The 26,044-nt window shown below is 39.4% G+C and overlaps 1 protein-coding gene across 5 annotated transcripts in view; it reads left to right on the top strand.

The window, feature by feature from the left end:
- The window catches only part of CRH (corticotropin releasing hormone), a 317,204-nt gene that overhangs the window by 187,276 nt on the left and 103,884 nt on the right, over positions 1 to 26,044 (top strand). For 3 of the 5 annotated variants that reach the window (XM_042923202.1, XM_042923204.1, XM_042923207.1), the window contains 2 exons: positions 2,093 to 2,333; positions 17,422 to 17,566. The gene's annotated coding sequence lies outside the window, so the exon portion shown is untranslated. Of the gene's footprint in view, positions 1 to 1,662; positions 1,735 to 2,092; positions 2,334 to 17,421; positions 17,567 to 26,044 lie in introns of those variants that run through there. The other 2 variants (XM_042923206.1, XM_042923203.1) reach the window with 2 other exon arrangements.

Here is a 26,044-nt window from a genome sequence, read left to right as displayed (position 1 = left end):
GGGAGCCTGACATGGGGCTCAATTTCAAAAACTGTGAGATATGTCCTGAGCTGATATCAAGAGTCAGACCCTCAACCAACTGAGCCACCCAGGGGCCTCTCCATATATATATGTTTTGTGATAATTTTTCCCAATGTGACATGCCTGTTCATTCTTACTAATTATGTGTGTGATTCTCTTCCTTTTCCTTCCTCTTCTAATGGTAGCAGTTATTCCCTTATGAGGCTGCCATAAAACAGAAAATAGAGTGTATAGAAATCAGAGACTATGCATGATTCACTTCCTGTAGGTTTCTGTACTCCTTCAAAATAAAGATTCTTATAAGTCACAAATTCACTTTATAGACAGTGAGTTCAGATTACATATTAGAGTTATACTGATCCACAGCCTCAGTGTTTTTTGTTGTTTTTTAATGAGCTAGTCAGGGGCCAGGCACAGATCTCTAGTGAAGTTAACAGTGAGCATTTTCCATTTTTGGATTCATGGGTTTGATCTCTTTATTCATGGATCTTGTCACTAGCACCTGTGCTTTAGTTTATTTCTATGACCAACCAGGTAGTAACTGAAATCCTGCTGTTCTACCTATGCTAGGTGACATGGGGTAGGCAAAAGACGTATAGGATTTGGCTTTTGCCTGCTATAATCTGATAGCACACTTGAGCAGACAGGACCTGTGTGACTGCAACATACCATAGAATATCAAAGTGCATAGTACAGACATTTAGAAGAGAATTTAGATTTAAACATGTGTCAACAATACACAATAAGTGCACAATAAGTAAAAAGGGAGATTCTTATTCCTTATTTGGAGATCGCATTATCCACCTTTTTCAGCTTTTATCTGAAAGTACTATTTATGTATTTATTTGCTTTCTTACATTTTTGTCTGTCTACCCATATGAATGTAAATTTCATGAGCTGCTCAGGTTTGCTATGAGGAGAACACCTTGTAAACAAATAGTTACATGTTTGTGGGATAAACGATATATGAAAGGGGTATTCTTTGTGCTATTGAAACATGGGCGAGCCTGTGGCCTGGCCTCAGAGTACAGAAAGAACTTTCTAGAAGAGCTAACGTTTGCCCTGTGCAGGAAAACCTCAAGCATACATTTACTGAAGTGGGTAGATGGATCAAAAGGAGTGCATATTTAACATTTTGTTAGATATTGCTAACTTGCTACATTGTGTTTTGAAGAAAGAGTAGGAGTTTATCTGGCAGAGAAAGGTACAAGAAGGATGCTATTCTAGGTGAAGGGAACAGCAGGGGCGAAGACATGGCGTGTACAAACAATTGTGCAGTTTGGTGGGATGTGTGGTGGGGAATGGCCAGACACAGGACTGTAAAAGAATTTAGGGCCAAGTTAAGACTTGGGTACGCTAAAGGCAGTAGGGGCAGATCTCTCAGTGGAAGTAATTTTCATCAAACTTTAAAATGTGAATACGATGTGAGGTAAAGATGAGGAGGGACCTGGATTCATTTCTGTGGATTGTATCTTACCTTTCCCCCCCTTATTTCCTGGATGCCTGCCTTACCTTCCCACCATTTATTGAGTACCTGTTACATGCCAGTCACTATTTTAGGCACTGAAGACAACGAGGCAAAGTTCTGCTTTCATGGAACTTGCATTCTAGCGGAGGAGATACAGAATGAACAGGTGAAAGAAGGAGAGGAAGGAAAGAAGGAAATCCAGATGATGCCATGGAGGAAATTGTGAAGTGAAGTTCGAGTGCAGGGTGAGAGGAGGGGGGGGGGTGGTGGCTCAGACGGCCTGGAGGGCAGATGTGGCACTTACCTCCTGCCACAGCCCTGCCCTGCCCCAGATGGTTGCAGCCTCACTGATCGGCCAGGATATGATTTCTCTCCTCTCTGAACTCACCTTCTGATCTCATGATACCATCTCTTGCTGCCTTCTACTTTTCATTTTTCATCTCCTGTTCCTTGTAAACTCCTTGAGGACAGGCTGAGCTTTTCCATGTTTGATCCCACACTAGAGCACAGTGCCTTGAAGCACAGAACTCTTAATTTTAAAACCATTGCCGAGAAACTTAGCAAATTACATTTGTGGTTTTTTTCTCTTCTCTTGATTTTCAGGTCGTTGCATGAAACATGGTCACTGTTGCATCCTTTTGCTCCAGCTGAGTCGAGCCCACCTGCGTCTTCAATCTTTGCGTTGACAGCTACATTGTTCCACTCTCCAAAAGACGAAGGACCTCTCAGATTGTGCTCCTTACCTCATAATGAGAATTAGCAGCAGGCCTGGATGGATTCGTAAGCAATGTGAGCCTGCTCTCCTGCAAATGTCTTTAATAATAGATGATGAGAAAGGCAGAAGGTGCGATATATTCATTTCTTTATTATAGAATGTCCCTGTGGGTTTTCAGTGCCTAAATTTAAACTAAAAAAGAAAGAAAGCTATAATTTTGGGCACTTTGTTTGCAAGGAAACACTTTCAGTGTGGAGTGCAATAATGGCTCTTTTGGTTTCAGATGGATTTCCAGAGTTTATGGAGGCAACTTGTTTCTTGGTTTAGTTGGAGATATTTTTAGTAAGGGTGATGTGAGATTATTTGTGACCAGTTGATTTAAGCAGGAAATGGATTATTATTAGAAATACGGGTTAGATCCATCTTGAAACCTTCAGAAAATTATAACTCTAGGCCTTTGTAGGAGAAGTTATTTTTTTCTAATATGGCAGTAAAGATGTGGTGGTACCAGCTTTTAGAAACGTGGGGTGTTAGAACTGGAAAAAGCATTGCTGATCCAGCCTCTTCATCCAGTAGATGTGAAAATGAGATCCAGAGCCATAAAAGGACTTACTGAGGATCACTTGTCCCAGGCAGTGATTGAGGCATGCTGACAACTTAGGTCTTTTAACTTGTGCACATTTCCCTCCATCTTTGATATGTGATAAGTAAAAGAGCTTGGTGGACTGTAAGATGTTATACATATGTGAACTGCTATCATCCCATCATCTCAGCGTGCTGCCTCTTATCCTGATTTGACCACTGTGGGCCTTAGCTTACTTGTGTATAAAATAGGTGACCTTAGTTGATATCCCAGTTCTCTTCTATGCCTAGAATTCCATTCTTTCATGACTCTTTTTTTAAGAAAATAGAGATTGTGATTGGGAGAACCTTGGAATTCACCAAGAACCTCTAGACTTTTGTCTCCATTGACTCTTCTTCTGCAGTCTCACCTCTTGCCACATCATGCCTATCTCATTCCCTGACCTACTGGCTGAACTAAAAGTACAGCTCCCCAAATGTCCCAGGTTTTCTCATTATCTCAGACCATCTGCACATGATGTGCCCTCTGCTGTCTCTGCCCTGCTGACTCCTGTTTGTTCTTTAAGGCTCGGTTTGAGCATCAGCTTCTCAGGAAGCCTTTCCTGATGTCCTCGTATAAGCTTCTCCAGAACCCAGTGCTTCCTGTAGTAACTGTCTACTTAGATCTCTCATTCTCTCTCCTTCCAACCTGTGAACTCTTTGGTCTGAATACCAGTGTCTGCACTGTGTCTGGAATATAGGAGAGGCTCAATAATTGTTTGTTTTTAATAATACGTAGATAGATTGCTGATTGGTTTTCTCCAGGAGATGATGAGCAGTTTCACACTAATGCCCATGTCTTGTTTTTTAGCAGAGTTTGATTTCTGGGCACTGGATGGTAGGCACAGCCCATCTGTGTCTTGGATGGAATAATGAGGGTATTACGATTCTTTTTCCATGAGCCACCTCTGAACATTGCCCCTGTGAAGTCCTTTGGTGCCATTTGTTGGTGGAAGAAGCTCAAGGTGAATGACTTCTGAACCTTCATCACTGAGGATAGCATGAAGCTAGTCACTTGCCATCTGGCATGGCCTAAACCCATGTTTCATGGAGGGGGCTCCGGAAAGATACGTTGCAGACCCAAAAAATGAATGGCTCCTTGTGAGTTTACAAGATCTAGTGTACATTAGCAGTCTCTTTAGAATTCTGAGGAGATAGGTATAAGGCTTCTCTCTGCAGCTGGAGGATGGGGAAAGGTCAGCCCTTCTCCAAAATTCTGAGATTTCTCCATCTGAGTTTGCTGAGTTGCTTCTAAAGTATGTTAACTCAGGCTGCTGCTAATTGCTGCTAGTTACTGGTAAATTGCTGGCAGTAGCAAGTGGCTGTCCTGGAAGAAGCAAAGGCATATCTTAAGACAGCAGGAGTGGGGATAGAACACTGTAAATGGCACTAAGGTGCCAGAAGACCCAGAAGCCTAGTCCTAGGCAGCCCAACAGGCCCATTAGCAGGGAAGCCCAGAAGGAAAAGCCCAAGGCCACTGAGATTATGGGAATGGTGTGATTCTGGGAGGAACGGGGATTCTGGTATGTTAATTTTCACACAATGAATGAAAGCTGGCCACTAAGCTTGAGGAACGTTGTTTCTCAACGCCTTAGTGTGTCTGAATTCTGAAGGAATCTAGAATAAAATAAGATAAATAATACCAGATGGAAATAAGGAAATTCCAGATTGTGAAAATTAATGGAGGATATGTACACAACATGCAATATAAAAGTAATTCCAGACTGTTGAGATTACTTAATTGTTGGCTTTCTCCTCCTCTCTCCAGCATAGTTGTGAGGGAAGCTTTTCCCCTTCATCTCTTCTCTTCTAGGCTGGGCTGGGGATGTGGATGTGGGCAGTCCTTTCTATTAACAGAGGGAGGGAGAGAGAGAGAGAAGACAAATGAACATTGCTAACCCAGAATTCAAGCAGTGAGGCTCTTCTACCCTATCTGTACCCTATCTAAATGTGTTAAATTACCCTGATCACTTTTCTTTCTCTCTGTGTGTTATAAATGGATTTTTAACAAACCATTCCACGACTTCCTCATAGTATTTTTGGCATTTTTGGTAGCCTGAAATGGCATCAAGATAATTTTCTATAGGACACTGGTAGATATTGGCTATCAGAACCTCAGTGGGACCCTTGACAATTGTGCATGAGATCCTTGTGGGCAGAGATAAGCTGGGAGGTACTATAAACAAAGAGACTTCTGTTTGCTGTTGGAGCAGTAATCTGTGACTGGTGCTCCAGGTAGGAGGTTTCTGGTCATGCTCCATCTCTATGGTCTGTTCTGGTGATTAGGTGAAGACACACAGGATAAGCTAATCAAATTTAAAGATGTGGTAAATATTGAAAGGTTTTCATGTTGGAGAGAGATTTCATCTGTTCTGATTCTGAGTTGAGTTGTGGGAAATCAATTCCATTTTGGGCCCAATGATGGGATGTAATGGGGAGGGGCAGTGTGGGGACTGGTCATGGAATAGAACAAGGTGCTGTCGAGTCCACAGAACTCTGAGTGAGGTGAGATGGGGAAGAATGAGAACACGGCTCAGTCCCAAAAGGTGTGTATGGCAGAAAGGAGGTAAGAAAACAAGTCCCAGATGAGGAGTTCCACAGAGCAGGTGAACAAAACCCAAGGTACCCTAGTAGAGAGGATCAGTGATTTCCCTGGAGAATATGAAGGAAACTGCTAACCCCTAGCATACTGGGAACCAGATCTTTCTAGTATTTAGGGTCTTCTATGCCTGTGATAAGTCAGCCTGGCCCACTACATACTATTCATAGATATAGGGAGTATGGATACCCCAAACCTGTTCCAGCAGTCACTAGAGATTCTGCCCTCATACTGTTCCTAATCAGTTCCCTTCCTGATTCCTTCAAACGCTGAATCACTGTGATGTGAACCTTTGGGCTGAGATTTTGAAACTTGGCTTTTCTAAAGAAGTGTTTTTCAAAATTGTTTGACCTTGACCCTCAGTAATATATATTTTCACATCACAATCCAACATACATACATTAACATATACATATATATGAAACCAAACCAAGAGTTTCATGAAACTAACCCTTATCACATTAGATGAACTCGAATGTAGTCCATTCCATTTCACTTAAAAAACTGCTAATCACAGCACAGTAAATTGATGTGCATCCCACTAAGAGGTTGTGACCCATAGTTGGGAAAAAAATAGTGTTAAAAGATTCAGGCTTGACTTTTGCTCTTTTTGCTGTGAGGCTACTGTGCGGCCTTGGGTAGCAACCTCTGACCTTTATCTCATGGAACCCAATCCCTGACACCAGCCAAATGCCTAAATTTTTTCCTCACAGATGACCACAGATGAATGGGAACTTGCTAGGGAACCCAAACACTTATGACCCAAATAGTTTGCATATATTTCTTCATGTGATTCTCTTAATCATCTATCCATTTGAATATTTTTTATTTTTCAAATTTTTTTCATTTATTTATTTATTTTTAATATTAAATTTATTGTCACATTGGTTTCCATACACCACCCAGTGCTCATCCCAACAGGTGCCCTCCTCAATGCCCATCACCCGCCCTTCCCTACCTCCCACCCCCCATCAACCCTCAGTTTATTCTCAGTTTTTAAGAGTCTCTTATGGTTTGGCTCTCTCCCTCTCTAACTTTTTTTTTTTTTTTTTACCTTCCCCTCCCCCATAGTCTTCTGTTAAGTTTCTCAGGATCCACATGAGAGTGAAAACATGGTATCTGTCTTTCTCTGTATGACTTATTTCATTTAGCATAACACTCCAGTTCCATCCATGTTGCTACAAAAGACCATATTTCATTCTTTCTCATTGCCAAGTAGTATTCCATTGTGTATATAAACCACAACTTCTTTATCCATTCGTCAGTTGATGGACATTTAGTAAGTGTAGGGAACCCAAACACTTACGACCCAAATAATTTGCATATATTTCTTCCTGTGATTCTCTTAATCATCTTATCCATTTGAATATCTTAATTCTTCTTTCACAAATGAGGAAAATGAGGAGCAAAGATGTTGTGTGATTCATCAGTGGTTACAAAGGTAATAAGTGGGATAATTGGGACCCATGATTGTTCAACTATAGTTTCATAATGTGCCTCTCCTTGTACCAATGAGACTCATACCCACTAATCTCTCTTATAGAGCAACTCTGGAGCTTGAATTCCCTTTCTATTTTCCCTCCTGAATCTCAAACCCTCTCTTTGCTATATATGCCACTGGAGTAACTCAAGAATGAAGATTTTATGTAGCAAATTTTTTTTGTCTTGTACACATATGTTTGGTGACTGTCTTCAGTCCTGTGGGTAATGGTATATATAACCTTGTCTTATCCTGACAAGTATTTCCTAAGCAATATTTTGACTAATGCAAAAGGTGGCATCACAGAAGCAGCTGTCTGTTATGTTGTCTCCAATGACATATGCCAATCTTCCTCCTTATATTAGGAACAGGAGGTATATATGATTTATATCCTCAAGCCATGCCTCTCCAACAGGTGAAGTCTCAGTTGTTAGTATTTGACATATCCTTTATAAAGCCTAATGTAAGTACAGCAGAATGTGAATGGTAAAATGGCAGACAAACCAGGATCTGGTAAAATTACTTATTATCCTATATCTTCTTTTTTGTTTTAATGTTTTTATTGATTTTTGAGAGAGAGAGAGAGACAGACAGACAGACACAGTATGAACTGGGGCGGAACAGAGAGAGAGGGAGACACAGAATCTGAAGTAGGCTCCAGGCTCTGATTTGTCAGCACAGAGCCGCATGTGGGGCCCAAACTCATGAACTGTGAGATCATGACCTGAGCCGAAGTTGGAAGCTTAACTGACTGAGCCACCCAGGTGCCCCCCATATCTTCTTTATGGATGAAATAAATGTGCCAATACATGGAATATGGAGAGATCTAGAATTTTAGAGCTTCAATGATTTATATTCAAATTTGGGGTCAATGTCTTTGTGCTTTAAGGATATGTGGTGGTTGGGAATGGTTTTATTGCTAAAAAGGACATGAATAAGTAGACAAGATTGTAGAATTATTTCAAGAGAATGGAAGCTTGGTCACTTAGAAAAAGACAACCTTTTTTTCTAATAGAATGAATAGACATTTATTATAAACAATTTTGAAACAAAAAAATATAAAGTAGAAAATAGTATACCCTTAACACCAAAGTTGAAATAAATGTGCCAATACATTTATTTCACTTCAGTCTTTTTTTCAGTTAGTCAGAGAAAGACACGTATCATATGACTTCACTCATATGTGGAATTTAAGATACAGAATAGATGAACATAAGGGAAGGGAAGCAAAAATAATATAAAAACAGGGAAGGGGCAAAACATAAGGGACTGGTTTTTTAGAGAGAGAGGGAACAACTGAGGGTTGCTGGAGGGGTTTTGGGTTGGGGGGATGGGCTAAATGGACAAGGGGCATTGAGAATGGCACTTGTTGGGATGAACACAGGGTGTTATATGTAGAGAATGAATCATTGGATTCTACTCCTGAAATTACCATTGCACTATATGCTAACTAACTTGGATATAAATTTCAAAAAATAAAAAAATAAAAAATAAATAAAAATAAAAAATATATACACATATGTTTGCAAAATTGGATCAAACTCATCATTATACTGAAATATAGTTCTGTATCTCTGCTTTTTAAAAAAAAATTAACATTGTATAAAGAACTTTCCCCTATGCCACTATATATTCTTTGGAAATAAATATTTTAAAATTTGTTCCTTCTTGGACATTCTGGCTTCTTTTTAGGATACTGAAAGTATAGTCAATATTGCTATGCTTTTACACACAAAATTGTGAAATCCCTACCTATAGGAAAAGCAATATGAGAAGCTGGAAAACGTTAAAAGCATAAACAGTTCATGTAAAAGCAGTGTTAACATTAACATTGCCTGCTTCCCGTGGTTTGACTTAGGGCTCTATAGGTACACTGTTTTGTTTTGCTTTTTGACAGCATAGGTATTTGTTTACTGTACATATATTTGACTTTGTGCAGCACACTTCCTCCAAAACCTTTCCTTCTGTTCTCTGATTGGAATGCTACCCAAGTACCCTCAGTGATTGATGCTAGCTGATGATGCTGATCAATTAAACTATTGGTGTCAACTTTAGAAAGTGCATCTTTCATTAATTAGCATTTGTTGACTAATAGATTTCTCTTTAAATGTCATATTTCCATAGTAAGATGTGTAAGTAAGATATAAAATGTTTCAATAAATTACTCTTTTTAAGAAAGTTTATTTCATAAAAAAGGAAATTTCCCCTACCTTTTCCTATACTGTATTACCATCCGCCTTATAACTCAGTGAAGCAGACACAATAGAAATCACCCTGGCCTGGGCTTAGTCTTTGGCATCCTAAAGACTGACACTCATGCTCTGGATCCCAGGACCGCCTGTGGTGGCTGCCCTTTAATTGTTTACTATACCTGGAGACTTTTGTGCTTCTGTTTCCACCTAGTATTCCCCATAGAGATCTGATTTTCTCTCTGTGTTATGCTATTAATCTAACCATAGCACAGTGATTTTCAAACTATGTTCCACAAAGTACGAAGGCAGAGATCTCCCAAGCTACTACAAGTTTGTTGAATATGCTAGTCCTGGACCTTAATTCTAGAGATTCTGATGTAGTAAGTCTGGTATTGGGTCCACATTTTGAGAACCACATTTTGAGGGGACTAGGTCGTGGTAGGCAGATGAGTGGGCTTTAACAATCCTTCCCTATTTTCTACCAGGATATACGTTTTTTAAAAAGCCTGAAAACAGCCTTTGTAAAGAATGCTGTGTTTATCCCACCCTAATATGACTTTCAGAAACTCAAAGAGACTTGAAGAAGTGACTCTATAACACACGGTAGTTACCTGCTGCTCCACTTCTGGAAAAACTGTAAAATGCTTTGTCCAATACTTCTTTCTTCCCCCCGTTCTTTATTTCTCAATGGTTGAATTCTCTGTGATGTGTAGGGGGATGCTAATGGGTATTTTCATGAAATGATTGATTAAAAAATTTTGGAGACACTCTCCCACTCTTGCATGAAAGGGGTATCAGAAGCCTTCCCCCTCACATATGGGGTTGGTACCTGAGACTTGAATACAATAATTGTGTTCCTACAATTTAGAAGATTCTGGTCACTTGAGGCTGATTGAGAGATTAACTGAATTTTGCCTCTAGAATTCATATGTTACTGGAAAAAAAATACAAGGTATGGTTAGAGCATTGAGGAAGACAGAGCCTGGGGCTTCATCCAGCTAGAAAACAGGTTGCTTTCTTGCTATCTGCTATTAGATGCTTGTATTTTTATCAGAAGGTAATCTGAAAACTTTATCTATAACCTGCCAGAAATTAAAGGATTTATTAACAAGCTGATACAAAAGTACTTTCATATAAGAACATTTATATTATCAAGATTACAATTGATCAATCTTTTGAATTATTAAAATGAATCATTTCACATTACAAGAAAACCCCTTTTTGTCTTAAAGATAAACCAAATTTTCTGGTAATAATCAGAATAAATAAAGGTTCAATTTAAACTTTATGATAACTAGTATATATTTATCTAACAATAAATATATTTATCTGATAATGAGTATATTTATATGACAGTGTAATGGCTAGCTGGTGCTTTGTCTTTTCAAAACATCCATGCCAATAGTCCTTCAGTTCTTTTAAGTGTTCCTTATTAAACAGCTAAGGAAGGAGCACTTAGCACTTCTGGGAAGATGGAATAGACATACTTTCCCCTATTTCTTTGGTTAAATATAATACAAACCCTGGACAGTATATAGAAAACGCACATAAGATTATGAAAGGTAGAAGGAAGAAGGCAGAACAGTTAGGAACCTTAGTACTCAAGGATAGCATAATGGTAAATTCCCTGGGTCTTCTTTTTGTCTCATAAGTCTCATACTTGGAGCTTGATAAGCCAGTAACCTAGAAACACCAAATGCAGATAAAGAAATCTCCAGTAGAAGCTTGCCATCTGTAGCCAGAAGACTAGGAGAGGGACAGTTTAGGAAGACAGAAAATTCTTATTATTTATTTAAGAAGAAAAGTTTTAGATAATAATTGCTCTACTCTAGTCAAACATCACAGAAAAACTATGGCCCTACCTTAACCCATACTGGAAAAGACTCTGACCTTCTTCACATTTTAACAAGGAAACCCCTTTGCTGGAGTGCTGTCAGAGGAGACCTAGTGGAGAGTTAGGACTTTCATCACTCCTCAGTGGTAAGGAGACCACCTCCCTGCCCCCATGGTATCAGTAGAGGTATAAATTATCTATATATAATGTAATACCTCGAGCAACCACTAAAAAACTCTATAACACTAAAAAATGTTTAAGACAGTCAAGAAAACAAATGGAAAAAGAAGAACAAAGAGAAACAAAAGATATAATGGCAGCTTTAAGCCACAACATATCAATAATTACATTAAATGTCAATGGTTTAAATATACCAACTATAAGTCAGAGATTGACAGAGTATATTAAAAAATAGCCCAACTATATGATGTCTGTAAGAAACTCATTTCAAATATGATAAAATAGAAACATTGAAATTAAAAAGATGTATTATGCAGACATTAACCAAAATAAATCAGGAGTGGCTATACTCATGTCACATAAAGTAGAAAGAAAAGAAAATATGGATCAGAAAGGAACGTTATATAATTACAAAAGGTCAGTCTCCCAAGAAAAGATAGTAATCCTAAAAGGGTATGCACTATATGACAATAGAGCTGTAAAATATGTGATGTAAAAATTGATAGAACTATAAGGAGAAATTGTCAAATCCACAATTATAGTTGGAGATTTCAGGACTCCTCTATCAATGTTGATAGAATAACTAAATAGAAAAATTAGCAAGAATATAGAAGAATTCAACATCATCATCCAAGAAAATCTAATTGACATTTATAGAAAGCTTTGCCCAACCACTGCAGTATATACATTCTTTCCAAGTGTCCATGGAACATATACCAAAATAGAACATATTTTAGGCCATTAAACAAACCTCAACAAATTTAAGAGAATAGAAGTCATAAGTATGTGCTCTGTACACACAATGGAATTATCTAGAAATCATTAGCAGAGGAATGACAGCAAAATTTTCAAGCATTTGGAAATTAAGCAGTGCAATTCTAAGTAATCCATGGGTCAAAGATTATATTGAAGTAAAAAGAAATTGAATTGATGAAAATGAAGGTGGAACATAATAAAAATTTGTGGGGCATAGCTAAAATAGTACTTAAAGGGAAATTTATAGCACTTAATGCTTTCTTTCATTAGAAAAGAGGAAAAGCATCTCAAAAAATTAAAAATAGAGCTACCTTATCACCCAGCAATTGTACTACTGGGTATTTATCCAGAGGACACAAAAATGCTAATTTGAAGGGGCACATGCACCCCAATGTTTATAGCAGCACTGTCAACAATAGCCAAATTATGGAAAGAGCCCAAATGTCCATTGACTGATGAAAGGATAAAGAAGAAGAAGATGTGTGTGTGTGTGTGTGTGTGTGTGTGTGTGTGTGTGTATCTATATGTATATAAGTATACATATATATGTATGTATACCACATCTTCATATATATATTTATACATATATATGTATATACACACACACACACACACACACACGAAGGAATATTACTTGGTGATAAAAAATAATGAAATCTTGCCATTTGCAACAACATGGATGGAACTAGAGTGTATTATGCTAAGGGAAATAAGTCAGAGAAAGATACCAAATGATTTCACTCATGTGGAATTTAAGAAACAAAAGAGATGAACATAGGGGAAGGGAAGGAAAAATAAGATACAAACAGAGAGGGAGGCAAACCTTAAGAGATTCTTGAATACAGAGAACAAACTAAGGGTTGCTGGAGGGGTGTTGGATGGGGGGATGTTGGCTAAATGGATGATAGGCATTAAGGAAGGCACTTGTTGGGATGAGCACTGGGTGCTATATGTAAGGGATGAATCACTAAATTCTGCTCCTGAAACCATTATTACAGTATATGTTAACTAACTTGGATTTAAATAAAATGAAAAACAAACTAAAATAAAATACTAACATTGATTCTAAGGAAAAAAAAAGAGGAAAAGTCTCAAATCAACAACATAAGTTCTCAACCTCATGAACCCAGAAAAAAAGCAAAATAAGTCCAAAGCAAGCATAGGGAGTGGGTAACAAAGATAAGAATAGAGAAATCAATGAGATTAAAAACAAAAGAAGAGAAAACTAATGGAACAAAAAGTTAAAATTGACAAATGTCCAGCAAGATTAATAAAGCAAAAACAGAAGATGCAAATTACCAAGAGCAGGAATGAAACAGAAAATATTTTTTTAAGTTTTTACATTTTACTTATTGTATTTATTTATTTTGAGAGATATAGACAGAGGGAGAGAGTGAGCAGGGGAGAGGCAGAGAGAGGGAAAGAGAGAATCCCAAGCAGGCTCCATGCTGTCAGCGCAGAGCCAGATGTGGGGCTCGATCTCACGAATTGTGAGATCATGACCTGAGCCAAAATCAAGAGTTGGTATGCTTAACTGACTGAGCCACCCAGGTGCCCTGAAACAAGAAATATTACTAAAGGTCCTGCAAAAATTAAAAGGATAATAAAGGACTAATAACAAGTCTACATACATACATTTGACAATTTAGGTGAAATAGACCAATTCCTTGAAAAATACAAACTACCACAACTCACCCAATATGAAATAGACAAGGCCCAATATGAAAGTCCCTATAACTATTCAGGAATTTTAATTCATAATTAATAACCTCCTAAAATAAATCTCCAGATCCAGAAGTTTTCACTAGAGAATACTAACAAGTGTTTAAAGAATTAATGCCAATTCTACAAATCTTTTCAAAAATAGAAGGGAACACTTCCAATTTATTTTGTGAAGCCAATATACCTGCTACTAAAATCAGACAAAGATTGTGCAAAAAAGAAAAAGAAAACTATGGACCTATTTGCACTATGAATATAGACATAAAAGTCTTAATAGAATGTTGGAAGGAGAATTTGGCATTCCATAAAAACAGTTATGCACCACAACCAAATGGGGCTTATTCTAGTTATTCAAGACTGGTTTAATATTTGAAAATCATATAATGTAATCCACCATATTTAACAAGCTAATGAAGAAAAATCACATGATCATATCAGTAGATGCAAATAAAAAAAAACTCAACATAAAATTTTTTTTTTTTTTAAATTTCAGAGTGTGCAAGCAGGGGAGAGGGGCAGAGGGAGAGAGAGAATCCCAAGCAGGATCAGCATGGAGCCTGATGTGGGGCTTGATCCCACAATCCTGGGACCACGACCTGAACCCAAATCAAGACTCAGACGCTTAACAGACTGAGCCACCCAGATGCCCCCCAAATCAACATTTTTTTAAATTAACAAAAGCCCTCTCAGAAAAAACAGTACTAGTGGGGAATTCCTCAGCTTGATAAAATGAATCTACAAAATCCTAAAGCCAACATCAAAGTTAATAGTGAAAGACTGTATGCTTTCCCCCTAAACGTGGGAAAAAGGCAAGGATATGAGCTCTCACCACTCTTATTTAGCATAGTGTTGTAAATTCTAGCTAGTGCAAAAAGCAAGAAAAGGAAATAAAAGGCATACATATTGGAAATGAAGAAATGATATATCTCTATGTAGATGACATAATTGTCTATATGAAAAATCCTGAAATCTGCCAAAAAAAGACTCCTTCAAAAGACATGCTTTGATAAATGGGCTGTGGCACAGAGAGAACTAAAATTCCTAGGGGATGTATTAGAGTGTCTGGGTCCTTTGGGTCCTTCGGGTTCTGCCTGGTTGCCTAACCTCCAAATCCAATAGCAGTTCCAGGGGTTTCTTTAACTGTGAAGTGACTACCTGGAGTGATCCCTCCTCCATGGAACCCACACCTTCATGGGCTCTTGAATCCTTCCTTGGGATTTAACTAGACATTGGTCCAAATCAAACTGGTAGCATCCATAGCCCCAAATGATGCTGCCCTCTCAGTAACAGTGCATTTCTAACAGGAGATGAATGGTGATTTTGAGGCAAGGAAAGGTATTTAATGTGTGCTCTCTGCCTGATTGCTTTTGAACCCTGGGGGTCTGGGCTCTTGCTATTTGTCTGGCTGTCCTGATGTTTTAAGCTTCAGGAGTGACGAGTACAATGTACTGGATTGGAAAGGTCAGCCTTGCCAGAAAGAGATTCTGTCCTTGTTAACATCTTGGCTTGATTAATCTCTGCTGTTTCTGTTTTTCCCTGCATTTTTTGTTCACTGAATCTTTGGTTCACCAATTATTTTATTTACTGAAATTTGCAGGGTGGAGACAGAAGAAGAAAAGATTTTTAAACCTCGAATTCTGTTTGGGGTTCAGCACATGATTTTTTGATTCAGATTGGAAGTATTTGGATAAGGCCAAATTTTAATTTTCTCTTTAGTAGATTATCCTTTTTAATTTATTGCTAAAATTCACTGTAAGTTTGTATGTATCAGGATTGCTTTGTATTGCAGAATTCTTCAGGCATGAGTATGCTTAGTCAATTGTCTTCAGTATCCATAATACACATATAGATATTAAGTCTTTCTTTTTAAGTTTATTTATTTATTTTAAGAGAGACAGAGACAGCACGAGTAGGGGAGGGGCAGAGAGAGAGAATCCTGATGCAGGGCTCAAACTCATAAAGCCATCAGATCATGACCTGAGTGGAAACCAAGGGTCGGACACTTAACTGACTGGGCCACCCAGGCGCTCCAGTATTCATTTTTGATGGTAAAGCTTCCTAGGATGAAGAGTGGCATAGCTGTTCATTGTGGGAAGTTCTGGTTGGTGGAAAATAAACTTCATTTCTGTAACAATAAAACACCAAAGAAAATAACCACCTGTTATACTTATTTATAAACTACAATCCCCTATAGGATCTTAAACAATAATGAAAAGAAAAACAGAAATGAGAACTTGCCCCTCCAGAGAGTTAACTTTTTTCACTCTACATTCCCTAGCCGGAAGCCTCAATTTTTTAATCGTGAGTTTTTAAGAAGAGCATCATTTTGCATTTCCTGGACAATATATCATGCAGTGACTCACAGAACTGGGGTGTACAGGGCAGGCACATCAGGTTGCTCTACTGAGAACAAGACGGTATGATGTCACAGAGTCATCTCCGTGTAATGCGTCATCCACACGATATTACCAAGCAGTTCTTGGCTTGAGTCTGAATCTCAGAAGATGCTGCAAAATGCTGGAGGGAAAAAAAAAAAAATCTGTCTAATGGGATTGTCTACTTCACGCATAAAATAAAAATCATTTTGATCCTTTGGAGGTACCTTTATTCCCAAAGGATCCCAATGTACTCGGCTCCTGCCCCAGGAGTATTAGTCATACATCTCTGAAACATCATCTCCTCTGTGCTAGAAAAGACAGGCCCCCTCTGAGGCAGCCTTCTCTGCAACAGGTTTTATTTTGAATGGGATATTAAATAGTATTTCTAAATAAATGATGGGTAATTATATGGTGGCAAAATACAGTTTCCCCTGTTGGAATTTGAACAAGACCTTTTGGTTAATAATACTCCTTTTCTTAGAGGACTGTATGGTTTAAGAGGAAAGTCCCTTCTTTATTGCAGAGAACATAGTGTGAGTTCATAGGGACTTGGATGGGATGAAAAGGTCAGAGGAAACAGGTGAGAACAGTTGAAAGAAAAGTAGACAGTAGTCAGTAACTCGGAGAGGAAATCAATCAGTAGGTTTAAATGGATGAGAAAGCTATTAGGTCATTGCCTATAGGAAAATAATGTGTCAAGTGTTTCAGAAATGTTTGTTAGAATTGAATTGGCCATCAAATGACAAAGTACAATTTCCTTTTGAAGCTCTTAAATGTCCAGCTTCTTGAATATGGAGAGTCTTTAAAAGACTATCTGCTACATCTTTTGCATTCAGGTTAAATTTAAAAGCATCTCAGCAAGATGAGTATCTACCCTACCTAAAAAACAGTTCCTGGGAAAGAATACCAGAGAACAAAAGTTAACATATTATCTAACCTAAATTCCTCAGGTTTCAACTAAAACCAGGCTCTCCTTGTTCTTTGTTAAATGAAAAGTAGCTTCTCGCTGTGTGAAAGCCATTCCTACATTTGAAAGATATTATTGTGTGGCTCTTTGCTAAACTCTAATTCCATTTCCTTAAAGGTTTTTCTGTTTGTTTCTTAATTCTGACTGTGAAAATTAATAAGAGGTTCTGATACTGAATGGGAAAGCACTTGAAACCTGCCAGAACTTCACTTATTTAAAGCACTATTATCATTATTATTATTATAACTATTATTATTACTATTATTGTTATTATTTTATTATTTTGTATTCATTCTAAAGAATCCACAGAGCCCTTCATAGAGAATATGACTGAGAGCTGAAGAACTTGACCGGATATGAAGGAGCCAGTGTAATCTTTGAATTTTCTTGTCTGTGTAGCATAAGAATCAGAGACATGTTGTAAACTAACTATAGGAAATGTAGCACAAAACCAACTTTGATTGAATTGGGCTTTCAATTTTCGACAGGTGGCACCTGCAAAGTGCATCAGACACAGCATCATTGGAGACTCTTGCCAACACCAGTTCTCCTGGTCCAGTCACCAGTTGTGACGTTTCAACATGGCTGCTCCTGTTTTCCTCCCAGCGCTGGTACCAAATGGCTGTCCCACAGGTACACTTTCCGGCAGTGGTTAGGATCAACTCCTCATGGAACAAGCGCCATCACTCCATGGGTTCAGGTTTGCCAGGGTAATGTTCCAGAGGCTGTTGATTTCCTCCTTTGTAATTTGTCTGTGATCCACATAAGTTGCACTAGGTGGCTGGTAGTGTCTGGCTTTGGCTTCTTTCTCTTGTGTGTAAATAACTGTGTTAAAGGTGACACCACATGTTAATTTGGCCAATTTTAAAACTAATTAAAAGAGTACAGTTATTTGTCCAAAAAACATATAGTCATAACAAATTAAAAAAGCCCAGTGCCTAAATATGATAAAATATAATTTTTACTAATTTAAACTCACTTCAGTTTCTACTAGGGCTAATCCTGATTATAAGAAAATATTTAAAAACCATTCAACAAATTGCTTGAAGCATCCTTTGGTACCATGTACTATGCTAGGCATTGGGGTTGCAGTAATGAATAAGATAAAGTTGAAATTTGTCCCCAGAGAGATGATAGTATGCAGGAATGCAGTCTTTTTTAGGGATTGGAAACCTTCTCTGGAATTGCAGCTCTTTAAGGATGTGTATGGTGCCTGGGGTCTGACTGTAGTTCCCAAGAGTTTCAGAGCAGAAAGTGTGCTAAAACCCTTGTAAGTAGGAGAGGAGTCAAAAATTAAAAATGGACCAGGTGAAGGCAGGCTTCCAATGGTCTGCTTCTAGTTCTCAGAAGATAAGTGTTGTGTGATCCTTTGTTTCCCTGTAATAAAGCAAAGGAGAGAAAGGAAAAATGTGGGGTCATATCCACAGCATAAAGTCTCATGATTTCTTTTTTTTCCAGAGGGCACTTGCCCTAGTAGCTTCTAAGTCACTTCAGCTTTCCCTCATCTTTCATTGGATGACCGGCTTAGTTTCATATAGTGATTTTCTTACCTACTTTTTTCTGATTCCATGTAATTTTTAGTGTCCTCTGAGGCCACTTACTTATATTTTAAAATAAGTATCTATTATAAAATATGTTCATTAAAAATTGTACATGTTCATTAGATTTGGAAAACACAGGTATATAGAAAAAAGGAAAGAAGTCTATATACTCCCACTACCTAAACATACCCGCCATATGTGTTGCGGTGAACTGTGTGCCAGACTATATTTTAAAATGTGAAATCATAACATATATTATGCATTCTTTGGTTCCCTTTGTCATTTGACTTAGCATTTCATCTTAAGCCTTTTCCATAGTATAACATTCTTTTCAGAATCCTTGTTTTAATTATGTCAGTATTCCATTGAGTGAAGTCACCTTATTTTAACTATGTTCTCTCATATATAGACTTCCAGTTTTTCATTACAAACAATGCTAAAGTGAATATTGCTGTGCACATTATTTTAATCTAAAGCTAAGAAGATATCAGTTTATATAAAAACTAATTCATCAAGGGGCACCTGGGTGGCTCAGTTGGTTAAGTGTCCGACTTTGGCTCAGGTCATGATCTTGTGGTTTGTGAGTTTGAGCCCCAGGTTGGACTCTGTGCAGACACCTCAGAGCCTGGAGCCTGCTTCAGATTCTGTGTCTCCCCTCTCTCTGCCCCTCCCATGCTCCTGCTCTGCCTCTCTCTGTCTCTCAATAATAAATAAACATTAAAAAAATTTTAAAAAAACCTAATTCATCAAATGGTTTTGAATAAGACATAAGGCTTTAAAACAGAACTCTAAATTTTCCAAATACCTACTGTAAGCTTCTCTCTGGTCCCCCTCTCTTTTCTATGAGGGGGGAAGTCTTGCTGCTCCTATAGGTTTCTCCTTTCTCCCATCAACTATGTCATTTCCCCAATCCAATCTTGCCTGAATTCAGCCCTTGACAGTCAGGTTTTTGAATGACCAGACCATGTTTCTGGAATGGTTCAATCAGACTGTGTGTTGCTGCCTCTAAGTGAAGCATAAACTTTGGCAACTGTCTGATAAATTTGCCTCAAGCTTCCTAGAAAAAATTTAGGTCTGAAATATCTAGTTTGGTTGGTGTCAGAGACGTTGTAATTTAGTGATAATTGATGTTTTGTCAGGGGAGGGGGCCAGGACCTCTCTTTGGCACAGTGTGGAGGAATGGAGTGAGATGACTGGCAGGAATAGTGGGCACGGAAGCGCCAAGAGATGTAGCTTGGAAGGGGGGGACAGCCTGGGAGAAGGTCGATGAGGGAAGGCTCGGTAATTAGTCATCTGAAGTCAGCTTGCAGCATGGCCATGAATGACAAATTTAGACATGCTCACATGCTTGGTTGAATGTCTTGTTGAGGATCTGAATTGGAAAAAGAATCTCATGCAGCATATTATCTGTTTTGGTTGATATTTCCTAAGATGCTCAATTGGAACCTTAAAGATTTGGGGGGCCAATCTCATGCTTTAGAGCTATACAATGGCATATAATTAATATGATACGTTGAAATGGAAAGTAAGATATACATGATTTAGATAATTTTGTCATTTGATTATAAGTTTTGAGCTTGACGGTTTAGGCAACAACCAAGACCAATGAGTAAGAGGATGTGAAACATCACTGCCATCTCATCTACCCGTGACTATCCAGGACTTTTTCCTATGTACCATAGCACCACACACAGGAGCTGCTTCAGGTTCAGGAGGCAAGAACAGGGTGTGTGTGTGTGTGTGTGTGTGTGTGTGTGTGTGTATATGTGTGTGTGTGTGTGGTGCATGTTACTCTGGTCTGAGCACCTAGAGGCCAGACCCTCCTGGGCAGAATCTTAGAATGGGTCATTACTACTGTTCTATGTGCCCACATGCTGATTGATGGGTGTGACTCTGTAGACCTGTGTACCCAACTATCATTGGAGCTTCCTTGGAGGTATCTGGATTTGGTCAAGGGTATTGCTTGGCCCCATGTAAATTGTCACTTTTACCAGTCAGGGCCTCCTATGTCTTCTCTTACCCATCTACATGATCTCCTTGCTTAGAAAGAAGTGGGCAGTAGTTGGATACCAAAGAGACTGATTTTCAAGTACCAAACAATTTCAACTCCTTACTTTCTTGAGGTTATGCTAGGGCCCTGGAAAACATGTGAAATTGTATCCTACCTGCCATGTTGGGTATACAGCTTTTCCTCCCACAGCTTCTGCTTCAAGCAGGGAATCACACTACTGACCTGCTCTGTGACTGTGTGGGAGGAAACTCTATTGCTTTCTACATACACAGCTCTTATGTTACACAGAGACCAAGAAATAAAAGGGGGTTGAAGTGAGGTGCAGGCTCAGTTATACACACGTGTATAATTGCAGTTTTCTTTGCAGTACTTCTTCCCATTAGGATTTAATTGCTCAGAGATAATTGAGTCATATACAGGTTATGAGGGCCTTATAAAGGGAGACTGGATCACCCCACCAACAGCTGTTGTCATTCCTGAGGCATCTTCTTTATCCTGACTCTGTACAGTGGGGAATAAATGAATGATGTTATGTTTTGGTGCTGATAGAATATGAAGAGTCTGGGATATTATTCATGGTGCCTAATAAATTGTCTTAGAGAACTGCCAAAAGCTGTAATGTCCACTCAGTTCAATTTTAGTGAGGAATTAAGGCACTCTACTAGGGTACATTCTAGTTTAGCTGCTTTCATGAGCCAAACTGACCAGAATTGACTCAATTCTCCTCTTTACTTAGCATATGAAATCTCAGCCATGTAGCTACCCTGAACCAGATATCACTTCTCACCAAGCCATTCCCAAATGTTACCCCAAAATGGATTCTGTGTAACTCTGAGGGAGAATTACTGATGATTGGAATTAGACCATGGGCCGATGAAGGTCCAATGTAAGATGGGGAGAACTCATTTGAGAAATGCAGCTGAGATGGGTGGATGACTGTGATGTCACACACCTTGGAGAGGAATAGCTGCTGCTGGCTTTTTGTTTGGCTTTGTGTTTTTATAAGGGAGGAGGAGTGGTGTCGGAAGCAGCAGTAGTAAGTAGGAAAGGAAGAATGTCCACCTGTCTTCATGGTGTGTGGGAAGCAAGTGAATGAGCAGCCTCCACTGAGAGGCCTTCAAGTAAGATGATATCATTACTCATTCAGTAAATAGGTGTTGAGCACATCCAAGTGCTGGGGAAGCAATGTGTCTGTGCACTCGTGATCTGGGGAGGTAAATGTGGTATAGTACCGAAATTGATGCTCTTCCGATCCAGCTTTCATTCAAGTCAAGGAGGATCAGTCAGGCAGAAGCAGATCTCCATGGAGTCTGAGGGTGTCCAGTAATTCATTTACAATGGACAGGATTCTAGACCAGGAGGGAAAGTGTTAGAGAAAGGGAGCAGTGTGGGTCTAGGTGAGGGAACCCAGCAGGTCCCTCTCTTGTCACTGTTACTTACACAGCTGCTTCCAGCTTTTTTTTTTTCCACACACTGGCTTGCTCTGCTCCTCAGAAATTGGCTGAAAATGGCTCTCCTCAAGGCCCTTGCACGTTGTCTGCTCCAGGGACCAGCCCAGATTAAAACTGGACACTCTTAGCCCCAATTCCAAATATCCAGCTCTGGCCCAACACAGGTCACCTGTAGCCAGGAGGGTAGGGCGCAGAGTACAAATATGCCTGAATGTCTAGCTTGGCAGAGGATGTTTTCTGGGGAAGGGAGACTGTTGAGAACTTGGTGAAGAGCCTAAAGGGTATCTTCTCTGGACCACTTTTCAAGGTTGGGGAGGATGTTGGGTGTGAGTCCTCTGGTGTAGAGTTTGTGCAAGGGTAGCTGCCACAGTTGGGTTCACTGGCACATTGTCAAACAACTCCAAAGGCGGAAAAATGCCAAAACAGTCTCCAGTCTAATTAGATTAACCTTAATAAAGAGACAGCTTACTCCACTGCTGTAGTATTATAAGGAATCTACATTGGGTTTCCATTTCCTGAGCAGTCGTTGTTAATTGGCAGCATGGTTTTGTTTGTAAAGAAAATGTAGTGTATCTTTAATCCAGATGAAAAATGCATATACATCTAAATGACAAAGTAGCAGTTTACAAATTTCTCTCAACCTGTGGGAAGCTAAGCTTCATATCCGTGCAGTTCTCATCTTGCTGCACAGGAGACCTCTTTGCTTCTTAGGCATGCTCTTTGTGCATCCAAGGCAATCCATCAGAGCTGGTACAGCTGCTGGTGTCCCTGAGCTACTGGGCCTGTATCACTCTTCATTTCCTGGTGCTGACGGCAAGATCAGCCCTGTTATTGATGATGTCAGGCTTGGCCTTTGGTGTCTGATGGATGGAACCTTGGCCTGGGTTTATGGATTATATTTTTAGTGGGAGACAGTCAAAACTCAAAGAATTTGAGTGGATCCTTGGCTTGGCACTCCCTGCTTGGACAGACCTGCCAACAAGATGAGAGGGATCCATTTTTAGAGCAGATGGAAGAGACCTCTCAGAGGCAGAGAGAATAAACCAAGCTTTATCCCTAAATTCATTTACTCCATTCATTTATTAATTTGTGTTTTCAGTATGATATTGCTCACTTGATGCACAGTAATGACACAGTGATCTGGCTCCTACCCTCAGGGAGCTTTCTGTCTGGTAACAAGCAATTTCCATCAGCATAAGTGCTTCAGTAGGGAGCAGAGGTGTTAGGAGAGAACTTAGAGGTGTCTGACCTGCACATGGGGGGAGCTCAGAGGGCTCCAGGAGGAGGTGGTAAGTAGAGATGTGAATGACAAGCAGCTGTCAGCTGGTAAGGCGGGCATGGAGGTAATGTTCTGGGTACAGGCACAACTACTTTGTAGACAGGAGAGCAAGATGTGTTAGGACATATATGGAAGCTCAGGAGCATGGGCACGGGGTGGCTTGAGGTTAGGGTAGGAGCCACATTGTGCAGGCCAAGATGCTGGGACTTCCTCCCAAAGAGAATGTAAGCCACTGAAAGGCTTTAAGCAAAGGAGATGCAAGCTCTTCTCCTCCTTTAGTGCCTCCAGCTTCTCCTGCAGGGTCAACAATGCTTTAATTAAGTGTTATGATTCCAGTGAGGTAAATGTTCCCGGGCCCATAACTATTTTATCCACATGCATGAATTAAAAGTGAATTAAAAAAAATATCTGTTTGGTCCTGTCCACTGGGGTCAGCTGAGGCCATGTCTCAGCTTCCTCTCTTTATGTACCCAGTTCCTGCAAACCTTTGGGACTCAAACCCTGGACTGCTGTCCAGTCTGGCATCTTGCCTTGGTGGGAGAATTGACTTCTGTAGGAGCCCATGACATATGTTTGCCTTTACTCGCCTGGTGGGAGCTGGGTTACTTTCCTTGTGAGGCATATAGGAACCTGTGTCATTTCTGCATAGTCTGTAGAAAGTGTGGGGACAGGAGCCTGTGGGGACAGCTGTTCCATTGCGGCAGTGCAAGTATCCCCACAGGGTCCAATATGCTGGAGGTTTACTTTGGTACAGGGAAGTTATTTTCATCTCTTTGGAGCTGCTTCATTCTCTGCTTCCACAGTCTCCTTGCCTCATCCCACCATGTGCGTCAACAACTGGGGGTGGCAGGGGTGGAGGAGACAATTGAGGGAGATTCCAGTTATGTCAGTAAGATCAGTTTATGTGCTCTGTGCTGGAAGTCCAAGAGGACAGAGTTAAGTTTTGTTCCATTCAAAGTTTTATTTTTGACTGTGTTCTGAAGACCTGAAGGTGTAAAAGGTGAGTTAGCAAGAATATGGGCCCAGGAATTGAACACATCCAGGCTGGCCTGCTGGCTCTGCCACCTACTGACCATATGTGCATTTGGCAAATAAGCCATCAGTTTCTTTTCTAATAGAGTGAGGACAAAGGTTCAGAGAGTTGCTGTGAGGGCTTTTCTTTTCCAGTTGTATTGAGATATAATTGACATACAATATTGTGTAAGTTGAAAGTGTACCATGTGATGATCAGATCAGTAAAAGATAGGACAAGAACCATATGATCCTCTCAATAGATGCAGAGAAAGCATTTGACAAAATACAGCATCCTTTCTTGATAAAAACCCTCAAGAAAGTAGAGATAGAAGGAGCATACCTCAATATCATGAAAGCCATGTATGAACGACCAAACGCTAATATCATCCTCAATGGGAAAAAACTGAGAGCTTTCCCCCTAAGGTCAGGAACAAGACAGGGATGTCCACTCTCACCACTGTTATTCAGCATACTATTGGAAGTCCTAGCCTCAGCAATCAGACAACACAAAGGAATAAAAAGCATCCAAATCAGCCAGGAGGAGGTCAAACTTTCACTCTTCACAGATGACATGATACTCTATATGGAAAACCCTAAAGATTCCACCAACAAACTGCTGGAACTGATTCATGAATTCAGCAAAGTTGCAGGATATAAAAATCAATGCACAGTAATCGGTTGTATTCCTATACACCAACAATGAAGCGACAGAAAGAGAAATCAAGGAATCAATCCCATTTACAGTTGCACAAAAAAACCGTAAAATACCTAGGAATAAATCTAACCAAAGAGGTGAAAAATCTATACACTGAAAACTATAGAAAGCTTATGAAAGAAATTGAAGAAGACACAAAAAATGGAAAAAGATTCCATGCTCCTGGATAGGAAGAAAAAATACTGTTAAAATGTCGATACTAACCAAAGAAATCTACATATTCAATGTAATCCCTATCAAAATAACACCAGCTTTCTTCACAGAACTAGAAAATTTGTATGGAACCAGAAAAGACCCCGAATAGCCAAAGCGATCTTGAAAAAGAAAACCAAAGCAGGAGGCATCACAATCCCAGACTTCAAGCTATACTATAAAGCTGTAATCATCAAGACAGTATGGTCCTGGCACAAGAACAGACACTCAGATCAATGGAACAGAATAGAGAACCCAGAAATGGACCCACAAATGTATGGCCAGCTAATCTCTGACAAAGCAGGAAAGAATATCCAATGGAATAAAGACAGTCTCTTCAGCAAGTGGTGCTGGGAAAACTGGACAGCGACATGCAGAATGAGCCTAGACCACTTTCTTACACCATACACAAAAATAAACTCAAAATGGATGAAAGACCTAAATGTAAGACAGGAAGCCATCAAAATCCTCGAGGAGAAAGCAGGCAAAAACCTCTTTGATCTTGGCCACAGCAACTTCTTACTCAACACATCTCTGGAAGCAAGGGAAACAAAAGCAAAAATGAACTATTGGGACCTGATCAAAATAAAAATCTTCTGCACAGCTAAGGAAACAATCAGCAAAACTAAAAGGCAACCAACAGAATGGGAGAAGATATTTGCAAATGACATATCAGATAAAGGGTTAGTATCCAAAATCTATAAAGAACTTCTCAAAGTCAACACCCAAAAAACAAATAACCCAGTGAAGAAATGGGCAAAAGACATGAATAGACACTTCTCCAAAGACATTCAGATGGCCAACCGACACATGAAAAAATGCTCAACGTCACTCATCATCAGGGAAATACAAATCAAAACTACAATGAGATACCACCTCAAACCTGTCAAAATGTCTAACATTAACAA

Source organism: Panthera leo, chromosome F2 (assembly GCF_018350215.1).
Source record: "Panthera leo isolate Ple1 chromosome F2, P.leo_Ple1_pat1.1, whole genome shotgun sequence".
NCBI lineage: Eukaryota > Metazoa > Chordata > Mammalia > Carnivora > Felidae > Panthera > Panthera leo.
The sequence above is the reverse complement of the archived record's forward strand: the minus strand, read 5'-3'. Positions and strand labels throughout refer to the sequence as shown.